This window comes from Nannospalax galili, unplaced genomic scaffold, assembly GCF_000622305.1.
Source record: "Nannospalax galili isolate Female #2095 unplaced genomic scaffold, S.galili_v1.0 scaffold206, whole genome shotgun sequence".
In the NCBI taxonomy this organism is placed as follows: Eukaryota; Metazoa; Chordata; class Mammalia; order Rodentia; family Spalacidae; genus Nannospalax; species Nannospalax galili.
Window position 1 is genome coordinate 1,948,032 of NW_008358101.1, and position 22,098 is coordinate 1,970,129.

Genomic DNA, 22,098 nt, shown 5'->3' on the forward strand with positions numbered 1-22,098 from the left:
CATGACATAGTATACACAGTGCAACTGGGTTTTAGTGGATTGTCATATTCATCACATCCTCTGTAGCAATAGCTCATTAAGATATATATCTAGAGAATAATGGAGCCCATACTTATGCTGTGGTCTCTATAGAAACCCATGAGATATATCACTATCAATCTGGTATGAGAAGGGAGTCTGGTTTGGATTGGAAGCAAGCCACTCATTGTGCCCCAGTTTTATACCTTACAGACAAGGTGAATATAGAATTTCTTTGCTAAGTTGTCTTGATTTAACTCTGCCTGCAAGAGTGAACACTCAGTATAAAAAACACATTCCATGTCTGGTATAGAAGATAACTGATTACGTGTATTATGAGATGATCCAATATCTAAAGGAATATGGAATTTCTCATCACTGTCAAAATTAGAATGTGGTTGCCTCTTTTATCCCCCTTTTGTCTCTTTTTTCTTACCCTTATAATACGTGGAAATATTGGTTTTGTATTTGTGTTCACACATGCACAAAACACATATAAACACTGACTATTTTATCATAATACAAAAAACTGCTACTGGAACGTTTCAGTTGTCAATTTGACACACTTGGGATGAGGGAACCTTGATTGGGGAGTGTCCTCTATTGAACTGGCCTGTGGGCCTATCTGTGAGTCATTTTCTTGATTTCAGATAGGTCTCAGTCAACTCTGTGTGGTGCCACGCCTGGGCAGTTTGCCCTGGCCTGTATAAGAAAGCAGGTTGAGCACAGACCAGAGAAGAAAACCAGGAATCAGCATTTCTCCAGGGTCTCCGTTTCAGTTCCTGTCTCTAAGTTCTATTCCTGAGTTCCTGCCTAGGTTTCTCTGGATAATGGACTATGAGCTCTTAGCAAACACACACACACACACACACACACACACACACACACACACACACACACACACACACACACACACACGCGCACATACACACTCACACATACACACAAAACAGAACTTCAATGAGATCTAATAAGACAGTGTTGGTGTCAGAGGAATATTTTTTTTTCTTCCTCCTGCACAAAAATCACACATGATAAGGGTAAAGAGCTGTACCTTTTCCTTCCTTCCTTCCTTCCTTCCTTCTTTCCTTCCTTCCTTCCTTCCTTCCTTTCTTCCTTCCTTCTTCCCTCCCTCACTCCCTCCCTTCCTTTCTTTTTCTTTCTTTCTCTTCTTTCTTCTTTCCTTTATTCCATTTTCCTTCCTTTCTACCTATTTTGAGTGAGCACGTGTGGGTGTTTGTGTATGAGAGAGAGAGAAAGACAGAAAGAGATAAAGACAGAGACAGAGCTAGAGGTTTTTACACAGATCTGGTTTGATTGCAACTCATTATATAGCTCAGAATGTCCTCAAATTTATGATTCTCCTCCCCCAGCCTTCCAAGTGCTGAGATTAAAGGCATTCATCACTGTACCCAACTGAGAACTAGACTTCTAATATTGTGTAGCACCTGATTTGATAATTAATGTTATCTGTGTGCATATACAGAGAGAGAGAGAGGGAGAGAGAGAGAGAGAGAGAGAGAGAGAGAGAGAGAGAGGAGTTCAGAGCATATACTACTCTAAGGACTTGAGTTTTGTTCCCAGCACCCAGTTCCACTTCCATTGGCTCACAACAACTGGAACTCCAGCTCCAGGAAATCTGGTGTCACCTTCTGATCTCTGTGATCATCTGATTCATATACACCTACTCAAACTCACTCATACATAAAATTTAAAATAAAATAAATCTTTAAAAATATACTTGGGGACATCCTGTTCTCCTTCTAGCCCTGGCCACAGACCACTTCTTCTCTTGGCACCCAAGCCCTCTGGACTACCCTTTTGGCCCAGATCTCCCCACTGCTTCCTGATTATTTGTACTCAGACCAAACCAATTCTTCAGTCTAATTCCCCAGAGACTTCACAGCCTGCCCCCATCCCCAACTTGCCTTTGTACACCTGAGATCAGCCATCTTCCCTGGCTGTCCCCACCCCCAACCTGTCTGAGATTCCTGAGGCCAGCATCCTACCCTGAATGAGAATGCCTGAATCCTACCTTTATCTACCAAGCCTTCCAAATTGTACTGTGCATGGTGACTAGACCCAAATCTTAGGAGGAAGCCTGAGAGCATCTGCTCCTTGTCTGTCTTGGGTCTCTGTGGGGACTCCTGAACAACTGGACTAAAGTCATCTGGCCTATCCAATATAAAATCAAAAGAGAGAACATGAACCCTAGACCAACCAGGTTTTCATACCCAATAAAAAAACAACAAAAGTACATGAAGTATACAAACAGAAACAGACCTAAACTCAGCAAAGGAAGGCTTGAGTCTCACACAAGAATCAGAAACTGATTTTCTCTCATCCAGCCCCACCCTGTCCCCTGCAGGCCTCTCTCACAGGGGGGATTCTAATTCCTTCACCTCAGGAGGACTAGCTTCCCCATTTCTCTCATCCACCCTGACTCAGTCCCCTGCTGACCTCTTTCACAGGTGGGTTCCAATTCCTTCACCTAAAGTTTCAGGACTAGCTTCCCAAACCAGATTAACTAAACATCCTGTCACCAGAGTTCTCTCTGGGTCTCCTACGCTATGAGGCAAACCATGTAACATATCTTTATTTACATTTATTATTATCATGGGGAGATGACTTAAAAAGAAGCGAACACCCAGTGCCTAGCTCCGCACGGCCCAGCTCTGCACCGCAGCTCAGAGCCTGCCTTCTCAGATTGCTCCTGTGGCTTGCCCATAGTTACCACCAGCTTTCACCCACACCTCAGGGGCCAGTAGTCTCACCCCAGGTCCGTAAATGCCCCCTCTCACAATGCGTGTGAGACGCTGGGGCCATCTTTTCTCCATGTCCGCTGCAGCGCATTCACCACAAGTCCGCCGCCATGCAGAAGATCTGGGTTCGAATTCCAGCTCCCACATGGTAGCTAACAACTGTCCATAACTCCAGTCTAGGGGATCCAGCAGCCACTTCTGATCTCTGTAGGCATTCATTGCATGACTCGGGTGCACTTACTTATATGAAGGCATTACACACATACACATAAAAAAGAAATAAAAATAATAAATAAAAAAATAAAAAAGAAATAAATAAAAAAGAAAAACAGAATATCAAGACTAGAGAATAAAGTTGAAGATCAGGACTCCTTAAGCAAAGACTATGCAAAATTTTAAAAAAAAATAAAAACAAAAAGCACAGGAGTGGAATACTCAGGGAATGTAGGACAACATGAAATCACCAATTCTACAATTGACCAAGAAGATATTACAGTCATGAACAATCATGCGCCAAACTCCAGAGCATCCAATTTCATAAAATCCATAGTCTAGGACTATAAAACAGAGATTGACAAAAGCTCAGTTTTAGTGGGTAACTTTAATAATAGTGGAATAAGGGTAGACAGAGGGCTAATACACCCCTCAGCTCAAACCAGTGAGGCTTCCATGTACATCAGAGTACCATGCACACTGAAGGCCACAACTGGCCAAGTTTTGATGAATAAGAGACTCTAGAGTGTAGGATGGGACCTCCCAAAGCTCAGGGACCATTGCGGAAGAAGAATCAGAATGATTGTAAGAGTCAGGGTTGGTTTGTGAATACAGGGAGGTGGAGGCTTCCAGGCTACTGGAGGCTTGCTCAAATTAGCCTGTGGCAGCAGTGGCAAAAAGCATGGGACCCATGTCAGCTCACTTAAGCAAGGGCCCAAAGGGGAGGTGAGAAATAGGTGGTGGGCCAGTACTTGATTAAGAAGTATTTGAGACTAATTGCTGCTGGGTGAGGGAAAGTATGACTTACATGTAACTGGATGGGCTGGCTAGACTCCAGTGGACACATTTACACTGAAGGACATTTGGGTACAAACACCTGAATGTACTCATCATGTATGGCAGAATGCATAGGGTTTGGTGGAGGGATGAGGGCCAGGTATGGATTTGAGTGGGAAAAGTTGTATGAAACTTAAAAGCTCAGTTTTAAAAAGAGCAAAAACAGACTTGAGCTACTTTTTTATTATTTTTATTAATTTTTGGTATTATTTATTTATTTATTTATTTATTTATTTAAAGCCCCAGCTGGCCTAGAACTCACTATGTAGACCAGTCTGGCCTTGAACTCACAGAGCTCTGCCTGGCTCTGCCTCCCAAGTGCTGGGACTAAAGGCATGTGCCACCAAGCCCAGATTACTATTTTTTTTTTAAGACATGGTCTCCCTATAGCCCCATCGGTCTTGGCACTTGCTATGTAGACCAGGTTGGCCTTGATCTCACAGAGAATCATCTGCCTCTTCCTCCTGAGTGCTAGGATTAAAGGCATGTACCAACATGCCAACCTGTACTCCAGCTATTATTTTTCCATTATAACATAAATTCCAAGTCACTAGGTTTTAATTTCAACAAATCAAGGAAACAAAAGTTTTTTGAGTTCTTAATGAGCTCTAGGCATGTTCTATGTCCAATTTATAGAATCAATATACTAAAAAGATGTTTCTGACTTCAGGGAAGAAAATAATCACAATATTTAGATAATATTAAAAGATAAAAATGCTAAGGAAGACAAAGAAGCAGGGAGCAGAGATTCTAGAGATGAGGACTGGGATAGGCTCAGTTGTGGTGGGCAAAAGGTCAGTTATAGTGGACAACTTTAATACATAGTGGAATAAGGGGTAGATGCCTTAGGGACTTCAAGTGTCAGGATTTACATGAACCTGTGAAAACTCTCAGGTAGAAATTGCAAACTGCACCAATTATAAATGCTCTGAGTCAGCAATGCTCCTGGATTGTTCCATAGACAAGGAAAACTTAATGCTGAAACAGAATGGGAAAGAGTAGATGATTAAGAGAAAAATTAAAGGTGTTTGGAGTTGAAATGTCTACCATCTGGCATTCGTTATAAGTACACTGAATGATACTTCTGAGTGGAGTGTGAAGCCACTGCATCCTTGTGAGGCAGGTTAGATGATCTGCTTGTAATTCACGGGAATCACGTGACTGCCATAGGCATGAAGGACTGAAGGAAGGGAAGGGCTAGAGAAAGAAACTCACATGACTGCAAACGGTGAGGAGGGGTTGCAAAGAAACAGTCTCTCTATGGGCAAAAAATATGCAGAATTGAAAACTGGAATAAAAACTCCAAGATTTAGAAACAAATTGCAGGAGGCCATAAAATTGAAGCTCACGACTGAACCCATGATGTGCATCACAGTATCGTCTTGAGCTGCTTTAACAGTAGTTTGTCAGACATACATTTTCCATGGTGAGATTTAGATAAAATTAAGTAAATTTTAACTCTGAATTTTTATGCAGTATGTTACCATGTAACCCTTTATGGAGACTTTGGAAAGCATACCTGTTGAGCTATTAGAAAAAAAAATCCTGGGCTGGAGAGATGGTTCAGCAGTCAAGAGCACTGACTGCATTTGCAGAGGACCCAGGTTAGATTCCCAGCACCCACAAGATGGGTAACAACCATCCATAAATCCAGTTACAGGGGATACAACACATTCTTCTGACCTCTGCAGGCATTGCAAGATATGGGTGCACTTATACAGGCAACACACAAATGCATAAAATAAAAATAATAGATACAATATTTTTTAAAATGTCATTTCTCTTATAAATATATCTTTTACAGAGAGTAGACCTTGCTTCCTCTTACACAGCATTCCATTTTCTTGCATCTGAGCTCTGTGGAGCTACATAAAAACCAATTATGGAGGAAACCCTGAGGTGCCTGATGTCAACTTACCACAGCCATCCCACATCCTTTCATGTAGGTTATTGACAGATGACTGCTAAGACAGATTTGTCATTCTGAAAGTTTACCCGAATTTAAATTCTCTGGTGGACATTGCAGTACTGCCTGCTTGAGGCTGAGAAAAGCTGTTCATTGTAGATAGAAATGTGCACAAATCAGTAGCATTAAAATTCAGGAAAGATGAGGTTATAAAAGACTGAATGCAAGCAAGGCTAAGGAGTCTCGAAAAGACTGAACTTTGAGGCATTTAAAATCTGAAGGGCATGGTTGAGGATGGTCACACACAAGACAGATTAAAGGCAGAAGGCAACCTCTCTTCATGCCGTTTGCCTTTTCACCACGGAATTTGAAAATCCAAATTGAAGAGCCAGAGAACTTTCTATGCCTGTTACCCAGTGTCTTCAAAGAAAATTCACTTTTGTGTAGCCCTAGATGTCTTAGCTGAAATTTCAGTCTAACCATTTCCTCAAAGGAGAGGAATGAAAGGAGTAGCTTGGGCAACAGGTGTTTTGAAAGAACTACTTATTCCACTGACAGAAATGATTGAATCTGGTAATCACTGTTTGAAAGAAGCTGATGAGAAGGAGCACCACACACATCCAGATGCAGTGCTGGTTCTCCTGAGAATGGCCATGCAAGGTCAATATTAAGCCTCTACCGATTTCTTTGCATGGCCTCTGAAAAAATAACTAGCTTGGCAAATAATGTGCTCGGTGACATCTTTTTAACATCAAAAGTCATCAGGATGACTAGAAATGACACTCAGCCAAGGCCTTGTACAAAAGCCAATTTAGCATCTGTTATTTTAAACCCAAGTAAGGATGACTTATTTAAAACAACCACTGACTGAGGTAACAGCCACAATTTGCACACAAGGGGGTCGTTCATGTTTTGTGCTTGGTTGTACTTCTAAACCACCTCAGAGATTTAAGTATTCAATTCCAGAGAAATATAAAATAAACTTACTTGTTTACAGAAAAATACAGGCTTTTTTCTACCTACTGAAACAGGGTATTTTTTTCTCTGAAGCATCCATTCTAACACATATTATTTGTTTTTCCTGTACTCGTTTTTATCTTGTGTTGCTTGGAAAACTTAACCAGTTTCTGCCTGTTACTATGTATGTGCCTGTGATTCTGTAATTCCCATGGTTGGGTAACCATTGCTCCATTTTGTAGGCATTATTGAAAAGCTACTGAATTAAAATTCCTCAGAAGTGAGATCCAACCCTTTTATTCTCACCCACATGATTTGTACTTGATTTGTACTTGCATTAGTGTTTCGAAGCCAGGGTCCTACACCCTCTCTAGCTGTCACACGGTGACAAGTGTTACAAATGGCAAGTCATATAAATGATTCTGCTCTCAAAATAAGGATTTTAATGATTAAGAAACACTGTTATGGATGTTTAGAGTCTTATACTAAGCAATAGTTTTGTAAACCTGCACTATGTACTTACATGTGAGCACAAATGTGTAAACAAAGAAAATGTTGGTTTTTCCTAATGTCCTTACTGTTATTCACCTCTTCTCCCTCTCTTTTACCCTCCCCTTCCCCCTAGTTAGAAACCCCCTCCCCACTCGTAACCCTTTCCTCTTTCAGGGTACCTCTGTCCTGCTATTCCTTTTTCAGGTGCTCCTTCTCCCCCACATCACCCTCTCCTTTTCTACTTTCCTGGCTTCTATGTTTACTTCAGGTTGTATACTCAGTTCTAAAGATTCACAAATAATAGAGACTGTATGCTTTGTATCTTAAATTTCTTCAAACTTTTCAGCAGTATTTTCATTTTTCTTTTTTTAATATTTTTTATTATTTTTATTTTATGTGCATGCGATGTGCATGCATGTATTGCTTGCGTGTAGATAAGTGTATCTGTGTCGTGCAAAGCCTGCGGAAGACAGAAGAGGCTGTCGGGTCCTCTGGAACTGGAGTAACAGACAGTTATTAGCTGCCATGCGGGTGCTGGGATTTGAACCTGGGTCTTCTGCAAGAACAGTCAGTGTTCTTAACTGCTAAGTCAATACTCCAGCCCCAGTATTTTCATTTTTCATATACAGTCCAGGAATACAAAATCCACATTTTGGCAAACTAATGAATGAAAATAGTATTCATGCTACCTTTTTGGGCATTTGTGCCTTAAAATATACAAATATACTACACATCACATACTGATTTTTCTTAATTTTTTTCTGAAATGTCAGTAGCAAAAAGTATTGAAATACAGTGTTTGCTTATTTTGAAACAATGAATCATAGCTTGGTCAATTTGTAGACAGAATATTTTAGGTATTTACAATATTTTAAACTATGTACTTTTTACCTTAAGACATTTTTCAGACTTTAAAGAAAATCTTGACATTATTTTCTAATCAAGGAAATTAACACTGAACTTACAAATCAAAATTAAAATAATTGAAAGCCTAGATCTGATTATCCTCCGTGCTTGAGTACTTTCTGGCACCTTAGGTTGTTTCTGATGAATATGTGATGATATTAATATATATGACTATCTCCCTCCCTTAAAAAAGTAAATTTGGAAAATCACTAATATAATAGACTTGGGTTTATGAACAAAATGAAAGTAGAATATAATACTGTGATCAAAGAAAAAATTTGGCTATTTGTCAAAAGAATGAGTAAATGCTCACATGTGTTTGAAATGTAATAACACTGTTTAAAGTATGTATTTTTCACTCCATTCTTAATATAGCTTATTAATTTTTTGACAATGTCACACATATATTCATTGTGCTTTGATTGTATTCAATCCCCCGAACTACTCCTAAGTCTTCGCAGATCCACCTCCTCACCTCCTTACTGCTTTGTGGTCTTTTTAGTTTAGTTTTGTTTTTATAACCTGCTGAGTCCAGTTTGTGTTACGTATGCACTGAGGAGTGTGTGGCGGTCCACTGAGCATGGTTGAAAAATCAGGGACATACTTTAAAGAAAACTGATCCCCTCCCAAGCCATCAACTGGCAATATCTCCTAAGCAAGGGGTTGGGGCTCATAAGCCCTTCTCACTTCCTTGCTGCAATGTTGAGACCTTGCTCTTATATAGGAACCACAGCTACAATGAGTTCATGAATACAGTGGTCCTGCCAGATCCAGAAGACACTGCTTTGCTCAGATCCCCGCCCCCAAACTCTAGCTCTTACAATCATTTTGCTCTTTATTCTACAGTGGCCCTTGAGCTGTGGGGGGATGTTTGGTGACATACATGTCTCATTTGTGGTTGAGCATTCTATAGACTTATTTTTTACACTTTGACCAGTTCTGAGTTAACCACCATTCACTGCACAAAGAACTTCTTTGATGATATTGAGAATTGTACAAATCTGTGGATATAGAGATGTGAATTTAGATGGAAGTTTGATACCTTATCAATTTAGAAAAATGATAGTAATGGATTTACCCCTGGAGCTTATGAGCTCTTGAACCATGAATTCTTGGTCAGATTTAAAGTACCAGGTATATGTTTCCTCCTGTATATTTGGCTGGAACTATAGTCACAAAGCTGTTTATTATCCCCCATAACATTGGTGCTACTATTGTACCCATGAGCTCACAGTGTTCTCAGCTGAGTAAGACTGATCATGACTTTGTGTTCCCCCAACAGGCTACAAAATAGATTCCAGTACTACGGAAACTGGCCAGCAGGGATGAATTTTGTAGCCAGTAACAACTTGATATTGCCATGTCCTATGGAATCTTCAGCAACACAATCTTACGATCAAGTCTGGTAGGCAACCAATCTGACCATTAAGTCTGATAGGCAACCAAGAGCAATGGCAATATTGCTTCGGAGGGCTACAGATCACCCCTGACCAACAACAACTCAAGGAGATATATCCCACACCTAGCCCTGGCTTTTTTTTTTTTCCTGCAACTTGAAGCTTCTGGTAGGAGCATTATCCTCTATGTAGGGCAACTCCAGATAAACTTTTTTAAAATATGAAAATGTATATTTATGTAATAAGCACTGTGTTTAAAAATGTCACATGAAAGCTTACTATTATTTTCCCTTCTTATAATTAATTTCTTTAGCTAAAACAGTTTTGCATAACATTCAGATTAAATAAAAATATATTAATTAGAGATATAAGAGAGCTTTTAATGGGGCAGGACAGATGGCTCAGCAGTTGAGTACTGGCTTCCCTTGCAAAGGACCTGGATTCATTTCCTAGCATCCACATGACAACTAACAGATGTCTATAACTCCAGCTCTTGGAGAGCCAACACCATCTTCTGGCCTCGGTGGGCAGTGCATACATATGGTACACTTGTATATCTGCATGCAGAACACTCATATAAGTAAAGTAAAAATAAATAAATTTTAAAACATTATAAAGCAGAACTTTTAAACTCTTTTAGTAAACAGGACAAGTATATGTTGTTTGGTGAGAACACTTCCAAAATGTTTTTGGGGTCTGGAGAGGTGGGTCAGTGGCTAAAAACATACTCTGCCCTTCCAGACATCCTGAGTTCCCAGTACCCATGTTGAGTGGCTCACAATTGCATGTAATGCCAGCTCTAGGAGTTCTGATGCCATCTTCTGACCTCTGTAGGCACACATACACATGTGGCATACACTTACAGAGACACGTATACATGAATAAAAATACATTTTAAATGTTGTGGAGGTGGAGACATGACTCAGTTGGCAATGTGCCTGCCCCAAAAGCATGAAAACCTGAGTTTGAATCCCCAGCACCCACACACAAACAAGGTGCAGAAGCATGTGTCTGCAATCCCAGTGCTGGAGAGGTGGAGACAAATGAGTCTGTGGAGCTCGTTGGCTAGCCAAACTTGCTAAATAAGTGAACTTCAGATTCAGTGCAAGACCTGTATCATAAAAAATAAGGTGAGAATAGTACTCTTATATCTCACTCATCCATGGCCCAGTGACCATTGTGGAAGAGGGGGCAGAAAGATCATAAGAGCCAGGGATGGTCCATGAACATAGGGACACAGGTTATCAGGCCACTGAAAGCTTGCTCATGTGAACTTGTGGCAATGGTGGTGTCCAGGAGGAGACCCTGCCAACTGAATCAGATATAGGCCCAGAGTGGCACAGGGAGATGGGCGGCAGGCCAGTCCAAGACTGAGAACTGTTAGACTGTTTGCTGTTGGATGAGGGAGAGTAGACCTTCCTTAAGATCTCTAGATAGGCTGACTAGACTCCAGTGGATGAACTTGCAACTAAGGACATCTAGGTAAAATGCTTGTCTGAATGGGACTTAACCTGCATGGCAGAATACATGAGGCCCGGGGGTGGGGGGCATGGATGGGAGAGGGTGTCTTAATTTGATTAAGAACTGTTGTATGAAATGCACAAAAGCTCAATAAAAATATTTTTAAAATAATAAAAAAAGATAGAGAATGACAGAAAAAGACAGATATTAAGCTCTGTCACATGTACATGGGCATTCACCCACAGGAACATATACATTTAGCACAGAGAGAGAAAGAGAGAGAGAGAGAGGCAGTGATACAGAAAGACAGAGACAGAGACAGAGACAAAGAGATACAAAGAGAGACAGAGAGAGAGAGACAGCAATACAGGGAGAGGTTATGGGGCAATGAATATTGTATTTTCTAAAATATAGATGCACTATGCACACTATTGTTGACAACTTCCATCTCATAAAAGACCAGAGCATCAAAATAGAAATTAAAGACTTCCCTAAATACAGAGGTGATAATCATCAGGATATGCTGTCATGAAGTTGAACTGAAGATGAGAAACACCTATAGAGAAGGAGCACCAAAAAGTGCACTCTCTCCTCATAGTTCTGCCATCTGGCTCTGCATGCAGTTTAGGAGAGGATCTTGCATCATTCCCAGAATAATACTACTCAAAGACTGACGCATGGACAACTTTGTATAGATAAGTAAATAAAAACACTCCCAAACACTGGCAATTTGAGGACGTCTGTTGTACGCCATAGTAATAATGAGCAAAACTGTTACATTTTTATGCTTGTAATTCCTTTTCTCTAATAATTCATTTTACTGCATCTTTTTTTTTCAAAATCATGGTCTGTGGGCCATGAAAATTAAAAACAAGCAAAAAAGGCTACTTGCTTTCTACACAGAATTTGAAGAGCCCTATCCTAGGGTGGAGGGAACAGCTGGTGCCTGTCATCCATCTGGAAGGCTGTAGGCTGGCTGGGGCAGAGCACAGAGAAGGACTGAGGCAGCAGATGGGTCCCCTTAGGTTCTCTCCTGGGCCAAGCAGAAATAGCAGAAGTTGAGCCAGCCTGAGCAGTTTGAAAACTATCCTGGCAAGCAGGATGAGGGCCTGCCATGGTGAAGGATCTCAGCAGAAATGTGTAGGAGGCTTGTTGTACAGAACATGGTATGAATTATTCACAGAAGGACACACAAAGAATCACTGTCTAGAGGGTACTGTGCAAGACAGAGATAAGAATCAAATATTACACAATGTAACATCTCTTCATAACTGATACTTGACTGGATGATCGCAAAAATGATGACACCATTCCTCCATGGATGTGCTTGAGTCACTTTTACCAAAGATCTTTGTTATTGACAGAATGCAAAGAATATTTATAAGTAAATATTCTATCATTAACCAAATATTTTGAATCTGTTAACTCATGACAAGATGTTAGTAGAGCTCATAAATAGAATCTTCCCTCAGGTATTTGAAATGCTACAGGTATTAAACACCAATTCACAAGTGACACCACTTGTTAAACTGGGATTCTACCACGGGGCCACTCACATTTCCTTCTGTACCTTTAATCAGATTTATACTAAATGAAGCTTCGTACAGAAATGGGTTTCTTGCAAAGAAAATGAATTTTTGGCTGTGTACTGGGCATTTGCTTTACTTTATTCAAAGTCTAGCTCTTGCGAAGTTTCTTGGAAAGGCAGTTATTTTGAAGTGAAAGTGAGAAATTAAGATAACTTGCAGGTTCTTCGTTTGTTTGCTTTGTACAGATGCCATAGAATTCTCTGTTGAAGATAAGCACAATGTTAATTTTGTTCACTATGGATGGATATCTAAGAGTTCAGAGAATCATTCATTTGATTACAAATCAAGTCAGCATACTTTAACATCTTTAGTGGTGTCTTATAATTTGAACATTCAAGTGAATTGACATAACGCATTAATTCCCTTGGATTATATCTATGGACTTTTGGATTCTTCTTACACACTCTTTTAAACTGCTCACTCTTGAAGTAACTGGAAAAGATATTCACGTCTTATTTAGTTTGACCGACATAAAAATACCAATGTTTTGTACAATATTCACAGGTAGTATAAGTAAATTATTTTTATTTTTGGTCTTTCTTAAACAGAGTCTTCCTATAGGCTCAGGTGGCCTGGAACTCTCTGTGTAGACCAGGCTGGCCTTGAAGTCACAGAAATCCACCTGACTCTGCCTCCCAAGTGCTGGGATTAAACAGGTGAGATACTGTGGCCTGCATAAGTCAATTCTTTAAAAAAAAAAATGGTGGTTTGTCTTAGTCCATTTTCTTTGCTTTGTAAAGAATAGAAGTCCATTTGGTTCTCACTGTCAAAACTGAGAGTTCAAGGAACTGGCCCCAACATCTGTCCAGCATATGGTGAGTATCTTTTTGCTGCGGCATAACATGGTAGAAGGTATCACATGAATGTAATCTCGCTAAAATATTACTCAGGAGTGAATTAACTTCTCAAAAGAGGCAGCAACTAACAGGAAAGTAAGATCGAATGGCATTTGCAGCAGTAATGAAATGGGAGTCCCTTTTGTCCATTAGTTTGTTTCTTGAATGGCATAGCCTAAGGTTCCGATACACTGTATTTTCTTTCCATAGTCAAGTTCAATATGATATTGAGAATGCTCATTGTTTTTACACCATCTGTCTCTTACCTTATGCCCCCACGTTTGCTCCTGCTGTCACAGTGTCCACCTTGTGAACCCTGTGTGTGTGTGATAAGGCTTATGCCCTAAAGCAAGGAAGATGATAGGTATTTTAAAATGTTTACCCATAAGAACCTGGATCTTTGCTTATAGTGCTGTTTTTGTTGCATTCATTTTTAACTCAGAAAAATTCCACAGTAGAACAATGCTAGCCAGCACCATTTCTGTTCCTAGTGACTCAGAGTACTAAGATGGAGTACAGACTCTTCTCATTTCTCTGATTTCACTTACTACTGCCATGTTCCCATCCCCAAGGCTATAGCTGGCCTTTTAGTGCATTTCTACAGACTCCTTTGCCTATTAGGTTTGCCCTTCAGCTATCATAGGCTTACTTTCTTTTTTCCTGATTGCTCTTTAATTGCCTTCTTTTCAGTATTATCTTATTAGGGCCGAGTACTCAGTTTAGTTGCTACATTGATTGCTTAGTATGTCCAAAGCCCTGGGTTCCATCTCCAGCACAACATAACCTGTGTGTGGTAGTGCACTCCTGTAATCCTAGCACTTGAAAGGTGTTTGCAGGAGGACTGAAAGTTCAACATCATCCTCAGATATATGGAAAGTTCTAGGCCAGAGTAGGATACATGTGATTCTGTCTCAAAAACAAAGCAAATATCTTTCTAAAATATTTTATTTATCTATTTATTTATTTATTTATTTAATTTTATTTTTTTATGCGTATGTGTGTATTGCCTGCATGTAGGCAAGTGCGCCTGCATGTAGGCAAGTGCGCCCGTGTTGTGCAATGCCAACAGAGGGCAGAAGACACTGTCAGATCCCCAGGAACTGGAATTACAGACAGTTGTTAGCTGCCATGTGTGTGCTGGAATTCGAACCCAGGTCTTCTGCAAGAACAGTCAGTGTTCTTAACTGCTGAGCCATCATTCCAGCCCCCCAAACAAATATCTTTTTAATTAGTGTGTGGACATAAGAATTCTGACACAGACTTTCATAGTCTGGAATCTCATTTATAATTAATTAATTAATTAATTTTTATGTTGGCGTTTTTGTGGCAGTATGTCCCTGTACTCTAAGCAGGCTTGGAACTCACCATGTAGAGCAGACTGGCCTTGGTCTCGTAGAGATCTGCCTGCTTCTGCATCCTGAGTGCTCAGATTGTACAGCCCTAACTCATTTTTTTAATCAAGATTACCTAAGCCATATCATATGACATATTTATATTACTGCTTTGTTTATCCATTCTTGGCTTTTCCCCATAGTGTGCAAGCTGTATAAGGACAAAGATATCTAGTCACAATGACAAACTTAGAGCACAGGATGAAAATGATGACTGTCGTATTGCAGTATCTCAGTAAAATAGCAGGGTGAATCAAATATTTTTAAAAAATTATTTAGTTTTTGGAAATTTCAAACAATATATTTTGATCTTATATAGACCCCTCCCATATCTGAATCCATCCTATGCCCCTGCACCATGTATACTGTCAAATATGTTACAGCCTATTGAGTCATGTTTTTGTCTGCAGATGTCCTTCATGGTATGTGCATTCACTAGAGCCAGTAAACCTATCTAGTGCCACATCCTTAGAGAAAGCCAACTCTCCCTCTCCTAGTAGTTATTGGTTACCAATAGTTCCTTGAGTTTGGCGTTTCTTCCCCACTTGCCCACTTCAAACCTGTGATTTTGTCTGGTTTGTGCTTGCATGCGTCTTGTGCAAGTTGATACTCTTCATATGAGTACAGTTCAGTTCTATACTGTACCAGTACTGTAAGTTCATATAAGGAATGGCACAGCTGTCTGGAACATTCTGTTTCCTTGTGGTCATTTATCACCTCTGGCTCTTACAATCTTTCACCTGCTCTTCTGCAATGATCCCTGAGACTTAGGTGGCAGAGGTTTGATATATATGTCCTATTCAGAGATAAGCACTTTGTAGTTTCTTACTCTGCAGTTTGGCCTGTTGTGGTTTTCTGAATTAATCACCATCTGTTACAGCTTTACTGGTAAGAAGTGAGGGATGTGTTAATATTCTTTCTGATCCCTCCTTCATTATGTTCCCTGAGTCTAAAGTGTAGAGGTTCCATTGTAGATGTGTCACTTAGGTCTGGACACCTCACAGACACTTATTCTCTGAGTTTGACCAGTTGTGAAACTTTGTTAATAGTCTCTATACTTATTCTTTGAGTTTGACCAGTTGTAAAACTTTGTAATAGTCTCTATCTATTGCAAAAAGGAGATCCACTGATAAGTGGTGAGAGGTATACTTGTCAGATGGACCATCTGAAAATAGGTTCCAAGTATGTTTCTGTGTTGAACTTAGAGTTGAGCAGAGATGCATTGACAGAAACTTGCTTATACCTCCTCTCTGATAAAAATGATAATTTCTTATCTCAAGATTTACTCAGTAAAAAATTCACTAGGAATCCCTAAAGGCTTGGTAAGTCAGCAACAAATGAATTCACATTTGCATTTATAAATATTCCAATCAGCATATGTACATCAAATGCTTTAAGCTTTATCAACAGAAACATAATTCAGATTTGAAGCTTTGAAAATAAATAAAAACCAGAGTTTATATTTTTCTGTTTGAAAATTCATTTTCTTCTAACAAAATATTTTTTGTTTTCTGTGATATCTTCAGTCATAGATTTCCCTGAGTTTATTTCTACTATCAACTTTCTTTTAAGTGATCTGAATGAATGAAGGAAAAAGAAATGTCTCCAAGAACTTCTTGAGAAAAGGGGGTTATATCAGTACATCACATTAAGAAGTGTTTCCCAAGATAAGTGAATCTTGGAAACAATCTATGTCCTTCCTGAACTTTCTTGATACAAATAATTTTACCTGAGTAAGAGACAGACCAGCCTTTGACATTTCAGGAACATTTGATTTTGCAAGAAAGGATTAAGGAAATTTTCATGTTGAAATTACTCCCATGCATTTGAGCCACATTTAAATCCCGGTTTCTTGGAAAGATGGTGTACCTTTTAATCACATCATTTAAAGGCATTTTGTCGCATGCTTATCAAAAGAAAGAACACAGACCCACACAACCTTGGGGATACAGAATAAAGCTCAGATTACATTTAGAATGATTCTCACGTGGAAACATTGTAAGCATAATCTTGTTTCCTTCAATTCTGATGACCTATCATCTACAGCAGGTAACAGCATTCCAATTTGATCTGCTCAAGATTGATTAATCATTTAGAGTTCTACAGTTAAAAGGAAAGCATTTACTAAAGGAAAAGCAGAACCTGGATGATATTTGGGGACCTTGACCTGTCTTTTTAAAGAAATGATTCTGTCATCTTTCAGTGGGAGATAGCATCTGCTATGCAAGATAAAATGTTTCTTTAATATGTCCCAACCCCAAAGAAATAGAAGCCTGAATGTATGTGTGACAAGCTTAGGTGTTTTTCTTGCCTCTGTGAAAATTAAATTGTCATTGTGCCAAGGGTATATAAAGATTATTCATTAACAATGGATGTCAGTGTATGTATTTGGAATTTGAATAGGTTCTTGGTACAAATCAAAATTAGTTATGTGGAAAGAACTAGAGATCAATTATATACTTGGAAAGTGGATTCTTAAATATCAAGGCAAACCAATGAAAGAAAATATACATCAGTTCTCATCTAGTTTTACCTCTGGAATTCTAATATTCTAAATTATTTTTTTCCTTATAAGAAAAATAGTCAAGCCAACCAGATAGCTCAGTTTGCAGAGTGCTTGCCACAGAAACATGAAGAAGGAATTAAGTTCCATCCACAGCACTCATATGTAAAATTCAGGTGTGCTGCCATGCATTGGTAATCCCAGTACAGAGGAGTCAGAGAGAGCTAGGTCTCTGGGGCTCACTGGACATCCAGCCTAGCCTTTAAGAAACCCTGTTTCCTAATAAGTTGGATACCTACTGAGGAACAATAGCCAAGGTTATCCTCCACATGCACACCATATTTTGCACATGCACCCCTCCACACACACATATGAGCACACATAAAGGCTTTATACTTTCTTATTATTCTATATTCTCATTTTGTTTTCTTACTTACTGTTCTGTTTTGAATAATTGTCCCTGTAGGTTCCAAGTATTTGAATACTTGGTTAGTTATTGGTCTTGTTTTTGGGAGAGTCATAAAACTTTCATGAGGTATTGTCTTTCTGGAAGAAACATGTTCTTTGGGGCAGGCTCTGAGCATTTATAGCTTTACTCCAATTTAGTTTTGTTCTCTGTACTTCCTCTGCATTAGTGAAGATTGACTGATCAGCTGTCTCCACTGACTGACTCCTGGAATGCCTCCCCCACAAAAAAGGACTCATCCTTCTAGAACTATAATCCTTTTCCTTTTACAAGTCGCTTTGGTCATGATGATTCATCACAACAGAAAAGTAACTAGGACAGAATATTATACCAAAAGTGGGGTGGTGCTGTGAAGACCCAGATCATATTGTTTTTTGAAGGAATACAGAAGATTTTGGAAGTTTGGACTAAAAAAAGCAGTTAAGTGCTGTAAGAGTTTAATGGACTAGATGTTTTAGTGACGGTCAGGCTTAAAATGTTCTAGATGCAAAGGAAACAAGGACCTAAAGGGAAACTGGGATACTTTGGCAAAGAATCTGCCTACCATCTGACCTAAGAACTTGTCTGAGGCTAAAATAAAGCACACTGGACTGATTTCTTTGGAAGGAGGAATTTCCAGACAGCCTAATGTTGAATCTATGTGTTAATGGTAAATTTTATGCAGATCTACAATGAAAAAGAATAAATGGGGCAGAAAGAAAATGTACAACTCGGGGGAGGGGGGAACGAAAAACAAAGAGCACTAGGAAGCTTAATGTTGCAGTCAAGATAGACAAAGTGTGTGCTTGGAAGAGACGCTTTCATTGTTTTGGAGATCAGAGCCTTGAAGGAGAGGCCTCCTGCTTTACTGAACAATGGAAAGGCTGCCCTCCAGAAAGACTCCATCTAGCTAAGCTTCCAATTGTTGAAAGAAAAGGCCTAAGGAATTCTCTGTTTCTAGAAAACTACAACACACAAAAGCAGCTACAAATGTGCTCCAAGGGGGCCACGGTCCATCTCAAACTGACAGCCTCACTTGATAGTCTCATTCACATTGTGCTTGCTTTAGAGACATGAAAGTATCACTGGTTCTTCCTCTGCAGTTTCAGAGATGTGCTAAGGCCGCACAGCATAAGGCAGTGGAATACCTCATAATGAAGGCTCTGGGAGGCCAAAAGACCATGAAAGTTCATTGTGTGAAGCTGTCAAAATAAAGCCAGGTTTGTTTTGCAATAGAGACCCTAAGAAAATGGAGATGTCAGAGCAGTTAGACATTTGCCAAAGAATGCAGCTTACAAGGATCAGATTCAACTCAAGAGCAAGTTGTATGTTGCAGGCAGCAAAGCTGAAGGAGCATAGTCATCTAAGGCCTTTGAAGCTAATGTCCCAGACACTGGATATAAAGCTATAAAATTTGGAGATTGTCCTTCTGAGTTCTTGTCCTATATTGGTTCTGTCTTTCCTCACTATGCCTTCATTTTTCCTTTTTTGGAATGGGAATGTGTATTCTGTGCTATTGTATGTTGGATGTATATTATATGATTTTTCAAGGGCTTGTAATTTGGAGACAGCCTAGAGTCTCAGAAGAGTTGGACTTTGAACAGGGTTGAGACTATTAAAGACTATATGGCTTTTAAACTTAGACTAAATGCATTTGCATTAAGATATGGCCATGAGCCTTTTGGGACCAGGATGTTGTGAATAGACATCGCCAGAAAAGCCTTAAGTCAAGTCTTTAAACTGGACTTTCTTCTTCAAGGCTGATTTACTGATTAGAGACATCCAGCAATTATGAAGAGGCTGGAATATTACAGGTCGAGAGTCTAACTGCCATTTATCTCAGGGCGCTAGGGGAAATGACTCCATCCTGACCCTGTCCTTCATTTTGTCTCAGGCAAGTCAGACCTAAGGTTGAACTTAATTCCAACAACCCCCTTTGTCCCCATCAGAGGACTGGTTCTGAGTAATGGCTAACCACAGAGAGCAGTGCTGCCACACAGACACCATCACAACTTATCTCATGTTCTTGCCTGTGTATTTAAGAAGAAACCAAGTTTTCCTGACTCTGTAACAATGAAATGTAACCCTGAGTCTTGCAACTGTTATGGGATGATTAACTATTGTTTTGTTGGCTTCTGTATGCATGCTTATCACTAGGCCCTGTGGAAAGTATAATCTCTCCCCTTGAAACTGCACATTCCACAAGAATGAAACAATGTGTTTTTTGCTTTTAAAGACTTCCTCCTCTACTTAGATACTACAGACTCCTCACCTGCCCTCAGAGGCTGTGGTCAGCTATGAAACTTAGATTAAAATTTGGCTAATTCCAATTCACTTGAGTCTAGTGGTCCTCCCTGGTTGTCCTGACCTCCATAACAAGGGTACCTTCATCCTCTAAATAGCCATTCATTGCCCATCTCTGTTTCTGACCTCATATCCTGTGATTACAGATAAAAACACCTTCTTGTAAGGTATTTACTAGATCAACAGGTCTTCAAAAAGCTAATAATGTCATCAGATAGCATTGTTGATTCAAAAGCATAACTCTCACCTTAAAGGGTGATACATTTAATAGGCAGGTCATAGCAAAGTGCATGGGTTTCTACTGTAGTTCTAGGATGTTATCTGATGACATTCTTAGCTTTTTGATTGGTGGGACTTCCTCCTGGTCTTCTAAGTTAATACTTTTAATTACTCACAAGAATATTAATTCAGAAACAGAGGTGGGAACATTGTGTTTAATTATGGGGTTAAAGATGTCCCCAGATAATTTGTGAATAGGCTTTGGATCTGCAACATTCCAAACATTCCACAGTCACTGAAGTGTTTATCAGTTGGTCAGCCTGGCAAGAAAATCAGCTCAGGATGCTGGAGCTCTTTCTGGGAACTTTCTTTCACAGCATGTGAGACATAGTAGAAATCCAACCCCTGTCCCCTTGCTTTGCTATGACCTGCCTACTGAGTGTATCCACCAATGTATTGAAAAGTGTCTTGATTTATGATTTTTCTTTTTTGTTACTATAAAACTATGAAACTGCTTTCATGCTGGAACATGGTATAACCCGGAAGTTCCTCTGACTACTATGATGGCAAGCTATAGTCCTACCTCCTTCCCATGCTCTGCAGGAGTCAAGCAGGGGGAAGCTCATTGCGTCTCCCATGAAATCAGTTGACCTTTCCTGCATGAAGGGGAAGGGCTAAGGTTATATAAGACAGGAAAGTTGTGAAGCAGATCTCTCACCATTTTGTGTGGCTGTTGGGAAGCCATAGGATTTATGTTTGGGTATGGATTTTCCAGCACAGCCATGAATGGGGGGGTCCACTCTTATGTAAGTAAACCAGTACCCCATACTCAGTGGGAAAGTAAAAATAAATTCATTAGGATTTTCCAAAAGGTGGTTTTGGAGAATTCTTGCCTCCGTTTGTTATAAGGACAGTGGGGGGAGGGAACCAGACACCATGTGCACCTTCCACCAGTGAATTTGACCTGAATCTGTATTCCAAGCCCATGGTCACTCATATTTGAATCCAGAATAAATTATCTCTTATCCCCTTTGAGATGAGATTTATGTTTTTGCATTGACAGTGTGGAAAGTGGGGATTTAAATTAAGAATTGACCTGCATAGGCTCAAGAACTTTAACACTTGGTCAATTGATGATGCTATTTAGTAAAGGCCATGGAGCCTTCAGGAAGTAGGCAACCTGACTAGGAAGAACTATGTAACTGGAGATAGACTTTGAAAGTTCATAACTAGGAAACATATTATATAGCATCTTTCTGAAGCATTCCCTTCTACAGAACGTTTATTAAGACTCAGAGATAACAAAACCTACAACATTTACAAGGCCCTTCTTCAACATTATGTAAGAAGAAACAATTACTGGGGAGAGGTGACTCTCTGGACTGCTAAGCTCACTGCAAGTGGTCGGGAGCTCCAAGGTTGCAGCATTTGTGAGTCATCACCCACATTGGAGTGGTTTTTTAATCACTCATGATCATGTAAGTAACTTTTTAAACATAATCCCATAAATAACTCCAATAAAATTTCTGGTTCACTAAGCTACACTTGGATAGAATCATTTTTGTGGTCTGTTGTCCTCCAATCTGGAATAACTCCAATAAACTTTCTGGTTCACTAAACTATACTTGGATAGAATCATTTTTGTGGTCTGTTGTCCTCCAATCTGGAATAACTCCAATAAACTTTCTGGTTCACTAAACTATACTTGGATAGAATCATTTTTGTGGTCTGTTGTCCTTCATCAATCTGGAGTGAATAGATGTCAGTTCACATCTCAACAGAAAATTCACACATTATTTACATTTAATAAAAATTTATTTAAAATTTGTCGTAAATATCCAAATACATATCAAAACAATGCA